General features: G+C 45.4%; 1 long non-coding RNA gene across 1 annotated transcript; it reads right to left on the bottom strand.

Moving 5' to 3' along the window:
• Nucleotides 1–3,555: 3,555 nt before the first annotated feature.
• LOC123634357 lies at nucleotides 3,556–17,023 on the bottom strand. Its single transcript, XR_006733892.1, has 3 exons — nucleotides 16,786–17,023; nucleotides 4,009–4,224; nucleotides 3,556–3,784 (listed from the first exon to the last, which is right to left on the bottom strand). It is a non-coding gene; the product is annotated as an uncharacterized LOC123634357 (long non-coding RNA).
• Between the last annotated feature and the right edge of the window lie 447 nt (nucleotides 17,024–17,470).

Below are 17,470 nucleotides of genomic sequence, written 5' to 3'. Positions count from 1 at the left end.
AATCTGTTGAGCCATGGACTATGCTAGCACCTGTGCCACACGGTCTTTAATCTTTTGTTCAGTCCTACAATGTCTAGATCTTACCCCTATTTTATAGTTGAGCAGCAGGCTCAGAGGTGAAGTAACTAGCTGAGGTTAAACTTGTTTGTAACCTGTTCTGTTTGTGTTTACTTGGCCCTCTTTTATGTTGCCAAAAACTTAGGATGAACAGGGTGAGCTTGAACTTTTTGTCTCTTCCTGGAACATACTTATTTATTTGACTGCTTTTGGACCATGAGAGTGGTGGGCTTAAAAAGAAACCAGACATCAAAATGTGGTAAGGACCATTCTCTAGGATAGTTGTGGTATGCTCAGTGCCAGCCCTGTCCTGAACTAAGGTATGAACATCGATAGAGTGGACTTTTTCTTTTTAGCCCCATTTCCAAGCTCATTCTTCTAACTGATTTCAGAAGAAAAGTCACCAGTAACCTGCATTAGGATGCTTTGGGCTTTAAGTAAAAAAATCAAATAGCATGAACAGGAGGATTTATCTCTTAAAACAAGAAGTCCCGAGGTAGGGTTTTAAGGACCCAGGTGGTTCTTTCGTCCATCTTTCTGCTCTGCTGCTCTCAGGATGTTATCTAAGCACCTCCCCTTCAAGTTGGCTGCTCTGGGCATCATTACTTGCCACACCGATGTCCCTAGGCAGGAAGACGATTTCTCTTTTTTTTTTTTTTCTTTTTAAGAATAATGAAATATTTCCCAGGAATCCCCCAGCAGTCTGTTTTATTGGGCAGAACTGAATTGTCTACCTGTTCCCAAACCAACCATAGCAGGAGGGATTGAACTACAGAATCTCTTTAGACCAGTGAGGATTATTGGATTTAAATAAGGGAGGGGTAGATGGTAGAAAAAGGGCTGTTGGGCAGACAGTTTTACTGCTATACTCAGATCCCCTGATCTCTCCAGACCTGGCCTCAGCTGACTTTATTGCAGCATTTGACACTGCTGAGTATAACCCCTCCTCCCTTTTTCTTGAGAAAGAATTCATATACCACTAAAATTTACCATTTTCTTTTTTTTCTTTTTTTATATTTTTAGTAGAGACATAGGGTCTCTTGCTAAGGCTGGCTTCGAACAAGTTATCCTCCTGCCTTGCCCTCCCAGAGTGCTAGGATTACAGGCGTGAGCCACCATGCCCAGCCAGATATGCCATTTTAAAGCAGATACTTCAGTGGATTTTAGTATATTCACAATTTTGTGCAGCAAACACAACTAATTGCAGAACATTTTCACTACCCCAAAAAAGAAGCCCCATGCCCATTAGCAGTTAAATCTCCATGTCCTTTCCCCGCCCCATCCCTAGGTACTTGCTACTTTCTGTCTCTATAAACTGACCTCTTCTGGATTTTTCATATAAATGGAATCAAACAATCTGGTTTTGGTTTTGATTTTTTGAGTGGCTTCTTTCATTTTAGCTTTGTTTTCTTATTGAGAGACAAGTCTCTTCATGCTGGAGTGCAGTGGTGTCATCATAGCTTACTGTAACGTCAAACTCTCAGGCTCAAGTGATCCTCCTGCCTCAGCCTCCCCAGCAACTGGGACTACAGGCCCATGACACCAAGCCCAACTAAATTTATTTTTTATAGAGATGGGGGTCTTGCAATGTATCCCAGGCTGGACTTAGCATGTTTCTAAGGTTTATCCATGTTGAAGCAACTAGTTCATTTTTTTTTTTTTAGTTCATTTGTTTTATTGCCAATTTTCCATTGTATGGATATATACTAAATAGTTGATGGACATTTGGGTTGTTTCCATTTCCTGGCTATTATGAATAATGCTATGAGCATCATTTTGTGTGGATATAAGTTTTCGATGCATTTGGGCATATACCTAGGAGTGAACTTGCTGGGTCATATGTTAACTTTGAGAGACTGCCACACATTCACGTTGGCTATGCCATTTTATATTCCCACCAGCAATCTTGAGAGATCCAGTTTCTTCACATCCTCGTCAACACTTTTCCATTTTTTTGATTATAAGTATTCTAGTGAGTATGAAGTGGCATTTCATTGTGGTTTTGATTTGTATTTCCCTAATGATTAGATGTTGAGCATCTTTTCATGTTTACTGGCCATTTGTATATCTTTTTGAAAGAAATGTCTATTCAGATCCTTTGCCCATGTTTTAATTGGGTTGAGTTTATATTGTTGAGGTGTAAAAATTCTTTATATATCCTGGATATTAGATCCTTATATAATTTGTCAGTATTTCCTCTCACTTTGTGTCTTGTCTTCACTTTTTTTTTTTTTTTTTTTTGACAGAGTCTTGCTCTGTCGAAAAGATGGCATTGTCATAGCTCACTGCAACCTCAAACTCCTGGGCTCAAGCCATCCTCCAGCCTCCCAAGTAGCTGGGACTACAGGGGTGCACCACCACGACTGGCTGATATTTTTCTGTTTTTAGTAGAGACAGGGTCTCACTCTTGCTCATGCTGGTTTCAAACTCCTGAATTCCAGTGATCCTCCTGCCTCAGCCTCCCAGAGTGCTAGGATTACAGGTGTGAGCCACCTCGCCCATCCCACTTTGTTGGTAGTGTCCTTTGACAAAAGTTTTTAATTTTAATGAAGTCCTATTTATTTTTTATTAAATATATATGTAACTTTCTTCTCTCTTCTTCCTTTTACTATTTTTTTAGAGATGATGTCTTGCTATGTTGCCCAGGCTGGCCTCTAACTCTTGGGCTCAAATGAGCCTCTTGGCCTCAGCCTCCCAATTAGCTAGGACTACAGGTGCATGCCACCATGCCTGGCTAATTTTTATTTATTTTTTTGTAGAGACAGGGTCTCACTGTATTGCTCAGGCTAGTCTCTTAACTCCTGGCCTCAAGTAATCCTCCTGCCTCCCAAAGTGCTGGGATTACAGGTGTGAGCCACCATGCCCACGTTTTGTTTTTGGTTTTTTGGTTTTTTGTTTTTTTTTTTTTTTTTTTTTTTTTTTGAGACAGTCTCGCTTTGTTGCCCAGGCTTAGAGTGAGTGCCGTGGCATCAGCCTAGCTCACAGCAACCTCAAACTTCTGGGCTTCAGCGATCCTCCTGCCTCAGCCTCCCGGGTAGCTGGGACTACAGGCATGCGCCACCATGCCCGGCTAATTTTTTCTATATAGATTTTTAGCTGTCCAAATCATTTCTTTCTGTTTTTGGTAGAGACGGGGTCTCACTCTTGCTCAGCCTGGTCTCGAACTCCTGACCTTGAGCGATCCACCCGCCTCGGCCTCCCAGAGTGCTAGGATTACAGGCGTGAGCCACCGCGCCCGGCCAGTTTTTTGGTTTTTTGTTTGTTTGTTTTTTAGATAAGGGTCTCACTGTTGCCCACACTGGAGTGCAGTGGTGTGATCACAGTTCACTGCAGCCTCAAACTCCTAGTCTAAAGCGATCTTCCTGCCTCAGCTTCCTGAGTACTTGGGACTACAGGTGCATGTCACCACACCGAGCTAATTTTTAAATTGTCAGAATGGCATGCAATTTAAAACTTATGAATTGTTTCTAGAAATTCCCATTTAATATTTTTGGACCTTGAAACTGCAGAAAGTGAAATCATGGATAAAGGGGGACTACTGTACCTAACAAATCAATACAGGTATTTCATCTCACATAAGTATCTGGAGGTCAGTAGCTGTAATGGCTTGACAGCTCAGTGCTGTCCCAGGCTTGCTTTCTGCTCTGCCATCCTCAGTATTGGCGCTTGCTCACAAAGTGGTAGCTGCAGCTCCAAGCTTCACCTTCTCATAAACAATTCAAGGAAGCTAGGGGAAAGGCAGCAACAAGCTTTTCTTTAGGAACTCATTTTCCCTCAAAAAAAATCTTAAGTGGGCACAAGAATCACCTGAACAGTTTTTAAAATCAGTCTTGGGCCCCCATTTCCAGGGATTCTGCCTCTGCGAATATGGGACAGGGCCCAAGAACTTCACTGGCATTGCTAACAAGTTCACAGGAATTAGTGGTGGCTTGGACTAGGGTTGTGTCTTACCCTGGTGTTACCCTTGTCTCCAGAGAGGCAGCTGAAGAAAGGATTAAATGCTGGTGCCTTACTTAGGAGATGCAAGCCCAGGGTGATGAAGGTGAGGAAGATGAGAAGAAAGCAGTTATGCATTGGCTACTGCTTTTCAAGAAGCTGTAGTCACAGGAGGTCAATCAGGTATATTTGCTTGGCACAGAGACTTCCGGAAGGGCTGCCGGGAGGAACCTTGGGGAAGATCACAGAAGAGATGGAGGAGGCAGTTATTAGCCCAGTTCCATGCCCTGCCATCTTGTTTCCTACTTTTCAGCGTTTATGTCTTGGGAAGCTAACTTCACAGTTATGGACTGAATCACAGCTACTTGGCTTCCTTTTAGGAAGCCAGATCTCATGCCCCTAGAAGTGGTTTTCCATCCATGCCTGTAAGTGAAAGGGGTGCTCTGGTGCAGGGGAGGAGCAAAATGAGAGAGGGGGCATTGGGGAATCTGAGAACTCCTGGAGTTGGTGTCCACTGGTTGGGTCCAAAGTAGATACTGAATATTGAGCCAATGAATTTATTGCCGGGTTGGTCATGGAGTGTGAAGGAGAGGGAGAAATTAAAGCCAGAATACTGTTGTGGGCAACTAAGAAAAGAATTTGGTTAAGAAGAGAAGGCAGATGAGGCAGAAACTTTTTGACCCCGGCAAGAGGCACGTGATTGCTGTCCTGTTTAACAGGTGGCAGAGGCACAAGCCTCCTTCCTGGAGTAGTTGGAGGGCTTGCAGGACCTGTGCGCGCTGCATTCAGGTAGTTAGTGGAGGTGGGGAAGACAAGGTAGGTCCTTTCTTAACTGCACTTCTACCACTGTGAAGTATGAGGAGAAATCACTGATGAGGGGAAGATGGCAATGAGGTGAAGACATGAAATTGGTTATTGAAGACAGGAAAGGGGAATATTCGAGCTGCCACCCGTTAGTTACTGAGTAGCCATCTTAGTGACAGATCGACTGTCCATATCACAGTGCTTGTGTTCAAGTCACCCTTATTAATACAGTGGCCCCAAAGCATAATAGTAGTGATGCTGGCCATTCACATATGCCAAAGACAAGCGGTAAAGTGTTTCCCTTTAAGTGAAAAGGTACAAGTTTTTTTTTTTTTTTTTTTTTTTTTTTGAGACAGAGTCTTGCTCTATTGCCCTGGCTAGAGTGCCGTGGTGTTAGCCTAGCTCACAGCAACCTCAAACTCCTGGGCTTAAGCGATCCTTCTGCCTCAGCTTCCTGAGTAGCTGGGACTATAGGCATGCACCACCATGCCCGGCTAATTTTTTCTATATATATTTTTAGTTGTCCAGGTAATTTCTTTCTATTTTTTTAGTAGAGACGGGGGTCTCGCTCTTGCTAAGGCTGGTCTCAAACTCCTGACCTTGAACAATCCTCCCGCCTCGGCCTCCCAGAGTGCTAAGGATTACAGGTGTGAGCCACTGTGCCTGGCCAGGTGCAAGTTCTTAATAAAAAAAATCAGATGCTGAAGTTGCTAAGATCTATGGTAGAACAAATCTGTGAAATTGTGAAGAAGAAATTTGTGCCTGTTTTGCTGTCACACCTCAAACTGCAAAAGTTACAGCCACAGTACATGATAAGTGATAAGATGGAAAAGGCATTAAATTCGTGGATGGAAGAGATGAACAGAAACGTTCCACTGACCACGATCTGGTTCAGTACTGTCCTCAGTTTCAGGCATCCACTTGAGGTCTTGGAACATACTCCCCTCAGATAAAGGGGGGACTACTGCATTCTGTTACCTGCAGCTGAAAATAGTCTTAACCGATTCAGTGGATTGTTTCATTTATCCTCACACCAACCTGAGGAAGTGGGAATTAATCTCTCCATTTTACAGCTGAAGAAACTAGGTCTTGGAGCAGTGAAAGGCTTTCCAAGGTCAGACCTGCGGTAGTGGTATAGCCAGGAGTCCAGGTCCATGTGACTCCAGAGCCCACACCACAAACCATGATTCTGTTCTGCAAATGGGTCCAGATAATATTTGCTGTATCAATGAAGGAAAAGATGAATGACAACTGTTTGGACTCTGGACTAGAAGTCTGAGGCATTACTGACCACGACAGAAAACTCCCTTTCGTTTCTCATAAAAATGCAGGCAGTAGAGAATTAGCTCTGTGACTTTGGGGAAATTAACTTTTTATCATTTTTTCAAAAGCTTTGTCATTCTTCAGAGCTGGAGGTAGAACTGAACAGGAGAGACTAGTCTTAAAATGCCCTCTAAGAAGTCTGGGTTAGGTACCTAAATGATAGTGACTTTTTTTTTCCAAGACTGGGTCTTGCTCTTGCCCAGGCTAGAGTACAGTGGTGTCATCATAGCTCACTGCAACCTCAAACTTCTGGGCTCAAGTGATCCTCCTGCCTCAGCCTCCCAAGTAGGTGGGATTACAGGCATGTGCCACCACACTTGGCTCGTTTTTATTTATTTTTAGTAGAGATGGGATGTTGCTCTTGCTCAGGTTGGTCTCCAACTCTTAAGCTCGTGCTCCTGCCTCGGCCTCCCAGAGTGCTGAGATTCTAGGCATGAGCTACCGTGCCTGGCCTGGATAATGACTTTTAAAACCAGAAAAACCCTAAGGATTGCCTGCCACTCTTTCATGATGCAAACAGGAAATACCAACAACACTTCATCCCTACTGGGCCCTCAGTATAAGCCTTGCTCTCTTCTAAATGCTTTATCTCATATAATGCTGATAATAACCTAGTAACATCATTGTCCCCATTTCATAGATTGCAGAATTGAGCCACCAGGAGGGTTAAGTAACGTGCCCCGAGTCACATAATTGGTAAGTGACTAAACCTGACTTGAACTTGAGTGGTTTAAGCCCAAAGGCAGCACTAGAAACCTCCACACTATTCTTAGTTCTCCATAGTGCACCCTTGGCCACAGTGATGGCAGAGTGGACACTAGAGTCTATACCTGCCTCTCACATTGGCCTGGTTTCCATGACCTCAAGGGTGTACCCCGTGTGCCCCAGCCCTTAAAGCTGCCAGCCACCGCCCTACCACCCACCATTTTCTATCACTGAAGCTTTGGAAGGGCCACTGCCTCGAGACAGAGTTTCTAGTAACACTCTCCCTTCCTGCTCCTCCCAGGCAGAATGCTGGCCCTTGGGACCCTATCTGTCACCTTCTACATTTAACTTTCGCTGAGCAGGGACTAGTTCTTGGAATATTTGTATCCTTACCAAGATCATTTCGTGTTAAGTGTATGACATACATCATCTCATTTAACTCTCACAACATTATTTCACAGAAAATAACACTGACGCCCAGAAAGGTTAAGTAACCTGCTCACAGCAAGTTGGCCACACTGACTGCTATGCCACAAGGTGGCAGTGCCTTCAATGCCATGGGCATCACTATGACTCCTACAGCTCTGGTGATTCTTCAGAGGCTTCGTGTTCCCAGCACAGCCCCAAAATTGAGCCCAGACATACCTAAGGCCTGCAGCAAGCCCCACACCAAAGCAGGAGCACTTCAGGCACACGGGCCAAGACCTCTCAGCCCCTGGCCCTGAAACAGCCTTTTTGGCTACTCTGGAGCGGGGGCAAGATGGCAGGGCCCTGTCAGGATAGACCCAGAGTGTGACATTTCCCCGGAGCACAGAAACAATTGAGAAGAGATCGGTGGCTGCCAGGCAGTGAGTTAATGACTTCTTGCTTCTTCTACTCACCAACTCATATCTTCTAACACAATGGTTGCCATGTTAGAAAAAGAATTTTTTTCCTTGGGGCCCCAGTGTTTTATTATCAAAATAGAATAAAAATTTCAAAAACAAAACGATCCTTTCTAATTTAATAAAATTTGTTATTGACTTGTATTCATTTAATCCACATTTTTAGAATTAAATTGTCAACATTAATTTTAACAGTAAGAACACCAACAAATAAGATTTTCACAAACCAACTGCAAGATTTTGCCCAGGTTTTGCTTCATGAGGCGCCGGGCTCAAAACTACTGTGAGTTAGGCTGGGTGCGGTGGCTCACGCCTGTAATCCTAGCACTCTGGGAGGCCGAGGTGGGAGGATCGCTTGAGGTCAGGAGTTCGAGAGCAGCCTGAGCAAAAGCAAGACCCACCCCCCCATCTCTACTAAAAATAGAAGTTAGCTGGACAAAAACATATAGAAAAAATTAGCCGGGCATGGTGGCACATGCCTGTAGTCCCAGCTACTCGGGAGGCTGAGGCAGGAAAATTGCTTAAGCCCAGGAGTTTGAGGTTGCTGTGAGCCAAGCTGACACCACGGCACTCTAGCCCAGGCAAGAGTGAGACTCTGGGGGGGAAAAAAAATAAACTACTGTGAGTTAAATACAACTCACATGGCAGTTAATGTACTAAATTTCCCATAATAGCCAGGTACTCCTTGGGGTGGGAGCGCAGAGGGGAGTGTTTTGTTTTCCTTCTAAATATAAAAGCCTTAGCTGCTCACGGTAAAAATAATTTTTAAACAATTCAAGCAGTACAGACAGAAAGCATAGGTGAAAATACCCTTTGTGTCTCCAAAGCCGCTCCTCCCGAGGCAGCGCCGCCTTCTGGTAGACTTCACAGAGAGCTTGGGGGTTTCTTGAAGTGTTCACATTGTACCCCCACACGGAAACACTAAGTGGCATCTTTGTGAAGGCTTCAGAGTCCCTCCAGCCACCACCTGTGATGGAGAGGTTCTCCCTGCCCCTTACCCCATGCGTGTCCCTCCTCTTCTCATCACCCTGTCCTTCCCTGGCTCACGCTGTCCCCCTCCCCTTGCCCATGCTATTCAGTTCCATTCAGCTCCTCCAGGGGCCTTTCACTGAGCTGGCCCGTCCTCCTCAGCGGGCATTTGGTGCTTCTGTTGATTGGAGCTGGAGGCTCTCACAAGGCAAGGGGCATCTGCTTACATCTGCGGTACATCTGGGCAGGGTTTTTTGTGCACAAGTAAAGCCATATTTTACATAGTGCTCAGTGACTTGCTTGTTCCACTTAACCTAAAGCACAGACAGCTTCCACGTTACCGATAATAACAGCTGAACTGTATTGAGAACTTAACTCATGCGGAGCACTTTACATTTGTGCTGCCCCAGAGTGGTAGCCATTAACCACATGTGGCTGCTGAGCTCTTGAAATGTGGTTAGTGCTACTGAGCAACTAAATTTTCAATCGTATTTAATTTAAACATAAAAACAAAAATATTTTTTCTATTAAACACAACTGTATTTTTTTGGTAGAACTACATTTTACTTTAACCATCACGTCACACAAGATACTGTTGTATAGCTGAGACGTTCTGTAGATGTAAAACAGACACTGGATTTTGAAGACTTTGTGGGAAAAAAAGAATGGAAAGTATCTCGCTAATATTATTTTAAGCCGGGCATGGTGGCATGTGCCTGTAGTCCCAGCTACTTGGGAGGCCGAGGGAGGAAGATCACTTTAACTCAGGAGTTCAAGGCTGCAGTGAGCTATGCACTCCAGCCTGGGTGATACAGTGAGACCCCATCTCTAAAAAATAATAGTTTATATTGATTTCATGTTACAATGATAATATTTTGGATTTATTTATTTATTTATGTATTTATTTTTAGAGATGGAGGTCTCACTCTTGCTCAGGCTGGTCTCAAACTCCTAAGCTCAAGTAATCCTCCCACTTCAGCCTCCCAGAGTGCTTGGATTACAGGCATGAGCCACCACACCCGGCTCCATCCTTTTACTTTTTAAAACATGGGTACTAGAAATTATAAAATTACATATGTGCTTGCATTATATTTCAGTGCCGCTTTATGTGCTGTTCTTCACTATTCTACATACTTATAACATTTATTGAATAGCTTATGTGTGCCAGGCATTATGCTAGGTACTGGGGACACAACCATGAACAAAACAGACCAAACTCCCTGCCCTTATAGCACTTCCATTCTAGGTCATTTAATTTTTTGCAGCAACCTTACCAGGTAGATAGTATTATTAATCCCATTTTATAGATGAGGAAACTGAGGCACAGAAAAGGTAAATAATTTCCCCAAAGCCACAGAGCTAATGAGAGGTTGAGCTGGGATGTGAATTCAAGCATTGAGTCCATCGACTAAGTTCTTACGTGCCATGCACTGTGGATACTCAATACAGTGTTAATATACCAGGCCTTGACTGTTGGATGCTATGCAGGAACCAAACAATAAATGTATGAGAACGAATAAATTGGTTGAAGGTGAATTCAAGAGCTTGAAAAGGGACAAGCTTCAGGTCTGAGGTCATAAGCATGGCCAGAGGAGGGACAATGAGGGACAGAAGCTGGGGGTGAGATTTGGCAGGAGAGTGTTGACGACACTAAACGGGGAGGGGAGGGTTGGTTTGCCACAGCAGCAGCACCAGGTGGGGGTGGGCTGGCAGGCTGAAGGATCCCTGCAGGATGAGACAGAGGTGAGAAGAGCAGGCTGCATTAAAGGTGCAGCACTAGGTAGAGCCAGGTACCAAGGAGACATGCAGCAGAAACCACCTGTGAGCCAGGCCCTGTGCTAACACACCTTTACATGCATTGGGTCAGTCACTCCCTCGATAAATATGTATTGGATGCCTATTGGGCACCAACCTTAAGGTAACAACCTCACAAGAGCCCTAAGAAAAGGTTTTATTCCACCCATTTTACAGCTGAATAACATGGGGCTCATGAAGGTGAAGCGACTTTGGCCAAGGTCACCTAGTAAAGTGGTAGGAGCTAAAATCAAATCTGAAGCCGCCTGGTTCCAGGGCCCACAGTGCACTCCCTTTCCCACCCTGGGCCTGCCCTCTGTGCCCTGACTCCCCACCTCCGGCTATCCCTAGGGCCCACTGGGGATCCGGGTGGAGGGTGGGGTGTGTAACTAGCTCCTGACCTGCAGTTCTCTGACCCTGCAAGGGAATGGGACGAGAGGGCTTAAGCCTCATTCCTGGATTTGTAATCCAGTTGTGTGGAGTTGTGTGCATATCTTAGACCTGGAAGAAGAACGTTCTGGGTCTCCTGGTGAGGGAAATGTTGCCAAGCTTCCCCCAGAGGGTTCAGAAACATGCTGGGGAGGCAGCTGGCACAGTAACAAGACCCTGGGCTCAAGGTCTGGGTGGACTCGGGTTCTCACCCTGGCTCTGTGCCTGACTGTGTGGCCTTGGGCAAGTCACCTCTCCTCCCTGAGGCCTGGCTTCCTCATTATTAAATGAAGACAGTAGGAAATTATACCTCCTCTTGTCTTCAGTCCCCAGGCCAGAGCAAAGAGAAACCTCTACTCCCTGGTGCCAGCACTGAACAGTGTCAGAGAAAACAGTGGGCCCTGACTGAGCAGAGGGGTTTCAGGAAGGGAAATTATGACAAGCAACACTCAGTGTTATCTATGTGCCTCATCTAATCCCCACAGTAACCCTATAAGGTAAATATTATTATCATCCCATCTTCCCAAAGGCAAAATCGAGGAGGGTACAGCAGAACTAAGACTCCAACCGGAGCACTCTGGCTCCTAAATCTGCGCTTCTGACCAGTGTGCTAAATTACCCCTAGCCCCACCTCTCCTTCTGCCTAGTGTAACATGAAACCCCCCAGGACACCCAGGTGAGAGCTTTGGCTGGGAGAAGCAGCCTTGGTCCTACCTGCCTTGCTTTGGAGTACGGTGAGCACGGTGGGCTGCAGAGGTGGCAGGCCTAGATGTAAGTCCTCTGATCAGCCCTGTGATTATAAGAAGTCACTTCTCTTCTCTGAGCCTCAGTGTTCCCCATCTTTAGCACATCAACTGCCATATGAGTTGTATTTAACTCACGCTAGTTTTGAGCCCAGGGCCTCGTGAAGCATATGTAACTCACATGTCTCTTCACCTTGGGAGCTGCATGAACTATTTTTCAAGTTATATATAACTCACACACAGAAAACAATAAAAAATAACAAATTTTTCATGAAGTTAGAAAGGATCATTTTGTTTTTGAAGTTTTTGTTCTATTTTCATAATAAAACACTGTGGCCCCAAGGAAAAATATTTTTTTCTAGTGTGGCAGTCAATGTGTTAAAATGGTGGTGGGGGCCGGGCACAGTGTCTCACACCTGTAATCCCAGCACTTGGGGAGGCTGAGGCTGGAGGATTGCTTGAGGCCAGGAGTTCAAGACCAGCCTGAGCATCATATAGAGACCTCATCTCTCAAAAAAAAAAAAAAAAAAAAAGCCAGGCCTGGTGGCACACACCCATAGTCCCAGCTACTCAGGAGGCTGAGGTGGGAGGATCACTTGAGCCCAGGAGTTTAACGCCAGCCTGGGCAACACAGTGAGACTCCTTCTTTAAAAAAATAATAAAACAAAATAAATAAAAAGTGAAATAAAAATAAGAATTAGACTGTGGCCCCCTGAGGCCAAGACAGGAGTGTGGAGTGGCCAGGTAAAGGGGTGGGGCTGGGGAGAGGCTGTGTCAGGCAGGATCTGCTTGAGCGAGGAGGCCAGAGTGGAAAGAGTGTGGTGTGGAAAAGGACAAGCCACAGAGAGGAGGGGCATGACGGTGCAGGTAAGGACCTGCTCTCACCTGGTCACTCCCCTGCTCCCGGACATTTTGTGGCTCCCCCTGGCTATACGCTCCACAGCCCTTAGCTGGCCTTCGGGGTCTATACCAGGAGGAGGAGGAACATGAAGGTCATCCTTGGTCCCTCTCTCTTCCTCACCCCCATGTCCACTCAACAAACATTTTACACAATGTCTGTGGTGGCCAGGGACCATGTTACGCTCTGACTATATACACATCAGGGAACAAAATGGACATGGTACCTGACCTCTGGGGGTTACAGTCTCTCTGAGTCCTAAATGGCTCCTTCCGGCTCTACAGCCATCACCTTTCCAGTCCACCCCATCCATCCTTCACCCTGATTTCCGCAGTCGCTTCCTCACCGTCCCCCAGACTCCCCCGTGTTCCTGCACAACCTCATCTCTACACAGCAGCAAGAGGCAAATGTTAAAGACAAAATCTGCATTTTGCAAGTCGGCATTGTCCTGCCTGCCATCCTTGTCCTGGCCCCGTGTCTGTAGCACTCACAGTCTGTAGTTATTAATCTGCTTGCTGGTTTAGGTAAGAACAGAAGCTCTGAAAATTATGGCAGACTGAACATACATATCTAATTTCAGTCCCTCCCAAAACCTCACTAAAACGACAGGAAAGAGATTTTGTTTAAGGCATAAACCCACTGACACAAGGAGAAGGCAGGAGATGACAGGAGCGCGGCACTTGGAAGCCGGGAAGGAGACAGGTGGGGGTAAGAAAACTGTAGTGGTGGATGTGGGGAAAGAGAAGAACCAACCCAGTGTAGACCACAGACTCCCCCAAAGGCTCAGGCACCTCTTTAAATGGGGGTGAGGGGTGATAAAATAAGGAGTTGAAGCTGTCTAAGGATCAAAATTGTTAGGTCCCTGTGGCTTCCCCACTCCCGGTAGAAAACTAGAGGTTTGTTCTCGGAGGCGGGGAAGCAGGATCGCTGGCGTGGGAGACCACAGGCACAGCTGAGGGCGGGGCGTCCTCCCACATCAGGCGATGAAGTGACCAGACACTGTGAATGCAGACACACCCCCAACCCTGTTTCCCAGCTGGGCCCCCACAAAGCTGGCCACCATGGCTTTGCTACCTAGCCAGGAGATCAAGAAAAGGTTCCTCAGAGGAAATCTGACCAGGCCAAGAGGGAGGACCTTCTGTTAACATCTTCAGAGAGATAAGAGAAGATATTGCATCCATGATGCAAAAAGAGGATGTTATTTTAAAAAGAAATAGTCAAACATCAACAACAACAAAAAAGCCGTTGGAATATAAAAATTCAACAGTATGGCTGGAAGACAAATTTGAGGAAATCTTCCAGAAAACAGAACAAAGAGGAACAGAGATCGAAAAGAGGAAGGAAAAAGACAATTAGGGGCCTGGAACAGGACACCCAACATTTAAATAGAAATTACACAAAGAGAAAATACAGAAAACAGAGGGGAGGAGTTATCGATTAAAAATTGAAGAAAATTCCCAGAATTGAAGGACATGTATTTCCATATTGAACCGTGCCTCCACGTGCTGTGATAGATGAGCACTAGCACACACATTCATAACAAGGCCACCATCACGAAATGTCAGAACCCTGGGGACAAAGAGAACATCCTACAACTTCCAAGGTAGAAAAGAGATTCCATACTAAGCACCAGGAATCAGAATGCCTTTGGACTTCTCCATAGTAACACTAAAGGAAAATAATCTCCAAATAGATTTTTTTTTTTTTTTGAGACAGGATCTCCCTCTGTCCCCAGGGCTAGAGTATGGTGGCATCATCATAGCTCACTGCAACCTCCAACTCCTGGGCTCGAGTGATCCTCCTGCCTATAGGCATGCACCACCATGCCGGGCTAATTTTTCTATATTTTGTAGAGATGGGGTCTTGCAGTGTTGCTCAGGCTGGTCTTGATCTCCTGGCTTCAAGTGATCCTCCCGCCTCAGCCTCCCCAAGTGCTAGAATTACAAGAGTGAGTCACCACTCACAGCCTCCAACCAGAATTTTTTATAGTAATAATTGCTAAACTTCTGTAGCTGTTACTTTGTGCCAGGCACGGTTTTAAGGATTTTTCATATATTCTGTACCCAGCCAAATTATTAAGGGCGAGGGTGGAATGAAGAAGTTTGCAGATATGCAAGTTCTCAAAAATGTCACCTCCAACACCCTCTTTCCAAGAAACCACTGGAGTAGGTGCTCCACCAAAAGAATGGAGCAAAGGAAGAACAAAGCAATCCCAAAGAAAGCCAACTTAGACGAGATGAGGGGACTCCCTGGGATGACAGTGAAGGAGACCCCAGCATCACGGCAGAATTGCCCTGAAGATTAAGCCTCAGCTTCAGGTTCCTGCACCTCCATGAACCCCTGTGATTGCTGGAGTTGTAGAGGGTTGTATGTCGGCAGAAGCCAGGCTGCCATCAGGAATGTGTCTGCTAGATCGCAGAAGAAAGGGGCCTGAGTCGCCAGGAATCTGCAATTCCACTAATTTACTGATTTCTTTTTAACAAGCTAAGTAAATTATACCTAATTTTGTATTTTTTTAAAGACTCCCAGATTGTATAATCTTTAGACCCTACAAAAATCTGGATCTTTCCTGCCCAGAATAACTGTTCCACGGGTATAAGGGGCAAACTCTCCAGACTGGAGTAGAACAGAGGACTCCAAGAAGAGTTTTTTTAAGAAGATGAAATTGATAGAGTATATGACGTGGTGTGACTACCACATGGTGTGACTACCAGCTCTTCTTTCAAGGAAGGGCTTGCTGCCCACCTGTGGGGAGTCTTGACAGCAGACAGCCTCCAGCTGTCAGCTCCTTCGGGGCTGGCCTCAGATGCAGAGAGCAGCCTTGCCCAAGATCACATCCTTCCCTACAGCAGCCCACACCAGCCGACCCACCCAGAGAGTAGCATGAAGGCCTGGCCATTTCAGCCGGGATTGGCAAACTCTGACAGGCAACACTTGCTCGAGAGCTCCCCGCCACAGATTGGTCTAGTCTTTCTCAGGCCTGCACTGCAGTTGAACTTCTTCTGCCCAAGACTGCTTCCACCCATATCCTTTCCCAGGTGTTGATCTCTAACAAACATTTCCCTCTCCATGTACCTTCCAGAAAGACCAACCTGAGACATCTGATTTGGCTGAACATCTTAAAAAGAGATTTAGATAACTGGTGGGGAATGGAATACATAAAAACTAAGCAAGTGACAAAACAGGGCAATTATGAAGTCCAGGGAAAACAAAAAGTTTCAGAGGAAAGGAATCATAGCTTACATATAATAATGCAAACAACAAACACAGAACTAACCAAAATTATGTTGGCAGTTGCGGTGGTGGGGATTGTGTCTATGGTTGGTGATGGGGGGAGTTAAAACCATCTTCTATAGTAGAAAATCAAGAGAGAGTGCCTAAAACTGAAACATCAAGAAGTAGCAAAACAAGCATATCTATTTAAAGATATGGAGATAAATATAAAATATAGTCAGCTGGAAGAGTTGCAAATGGGTGCCTCTGGGAAAGTGTAAACGGGGGACTGCCTTTTGTTTTCATAGAAAACGTATAATACTTGTCATCTGCTTGAATTTTGTGCATGTCTAACTTTAGTTAAAAAAGAAAAAGATTATGAGCTTCCCCATGGCAGGGACCACAAGAGTTTGGTTACTATAAAATCCCCAGCACTCTACATGTAGTAGGTGCTCAAAAAGTTATTTGTTCAAGTACTTGAATAAAAGTCATCCCCCGCCTGGGCGCGGTGGCTCACGCCTGTAATTCTAGCACTCTGGGAGGCCAAGGCAGGTGGATCGCTCGAGGTCAGGAGTTCGAGACCAGCCTGAGCAAGAGCGAGACCCCATCTCTACTAAAAGTAGAAATAAATTATCTGGCCAACTAAAAATAGATATAGAAAAAATTAGCTGGGCATGGTGGCGCATGCCTGTAGTCCCAGCTACTCTGGAGGCTGAGGCAGTAGGATTGCTTATAGCCCAGGAGTTTGAGGTTGCTGTGAGCTAGGCTGACGCCATGGCACTCACTCTAGCCTGGGCTACAAAGCGAGCCTCTGTCTCAAAAAAAAAAAAAAAGTCATCCCCCTACTTGAAACCCTAGATGGATTTCCATAGGGCAGTGCTAAGATCACAGTCCAGTGCCTCCGGGGCATGCAGGCTCTGGCCTCTGCAAACTCCCCTCTTCTAGTTCCTTCCTCCCGTGCCTTTCAGATGCTCACATGCAGAAAAGTCCCTTCATGTCTCAGAAATTTTGCACATGCAGTTCCTCCTACCTAGAAAGCTTTTCACCGTTCTCAGTTCTCTTCCACAAATCGGTAAGATTTCAGCTCTAGTGTCACTTCTTCCAGGCAGTCCCCCTGTTTGGTGGTCCTCTTCTCACTCCCTCTATTCCCCAGCCTGATGGGGCCATGGTGGGCCACCCCAAGGTCCCAAAAAGCCTTGTTAACACATTTGCTCTTTATCTGGAAGAGAATGGGGAACAACCAAAGCATTGCCAGCAGGAAAGATTAAGATCAGATATGCTGGTAGGTCTGGGGCTGAGAATTATGAAAAGCAGCAAGCTTCCTTACTTGGGACATAGACATCCCTTGCTCAATAAACAGTGGCCTCATCCTTCCTCCCCAGGGCACTTCCAGTAATTCCCTGTGAGAGTGTTTTCCAGAATGGGGCCTGACTACCACTTGGGGGCTCTCAGGATGATTTTTAGTGGTATCTGATCCAATACTTTTTAATAGTTACATATTTATCACTATTGGTATTCAAAAAATAAAACTTGCACATGGAACCCATGATTTTGTGGCAATTATTGCTTGGGATAAACTCTATGAGATTGAAACTTGACTAGTTTGGGAACTTCAGTTCAAGCCAAACTCACCAAATACCCAGAAAGTCCCACCACATCTTTATATATGCAACCCTCCTGCCTGGAATACCCTTCCCATCCCTTCTAAACCTCCT

The sequence above is a fragment of the Lemur catta genome, chromosome 3 (genome assembly GCF_020740605.2).
Source record: "Lemur catta isolate mLemCat1 chromosome 3, mLemCat1.pri, whole genome shotgun sequence".
Taxonomy (NCBI): domain Eukaryota; kingdom Metazoa; phylum Chordata; class Mammalia; order Primates; family Lemuridae; genus Lemur; species Lemur catta.
Note: the sequence above shows the minus strand (reverse complement) of the source record. Positions and strands in the feature narration are given on the sequence as shown.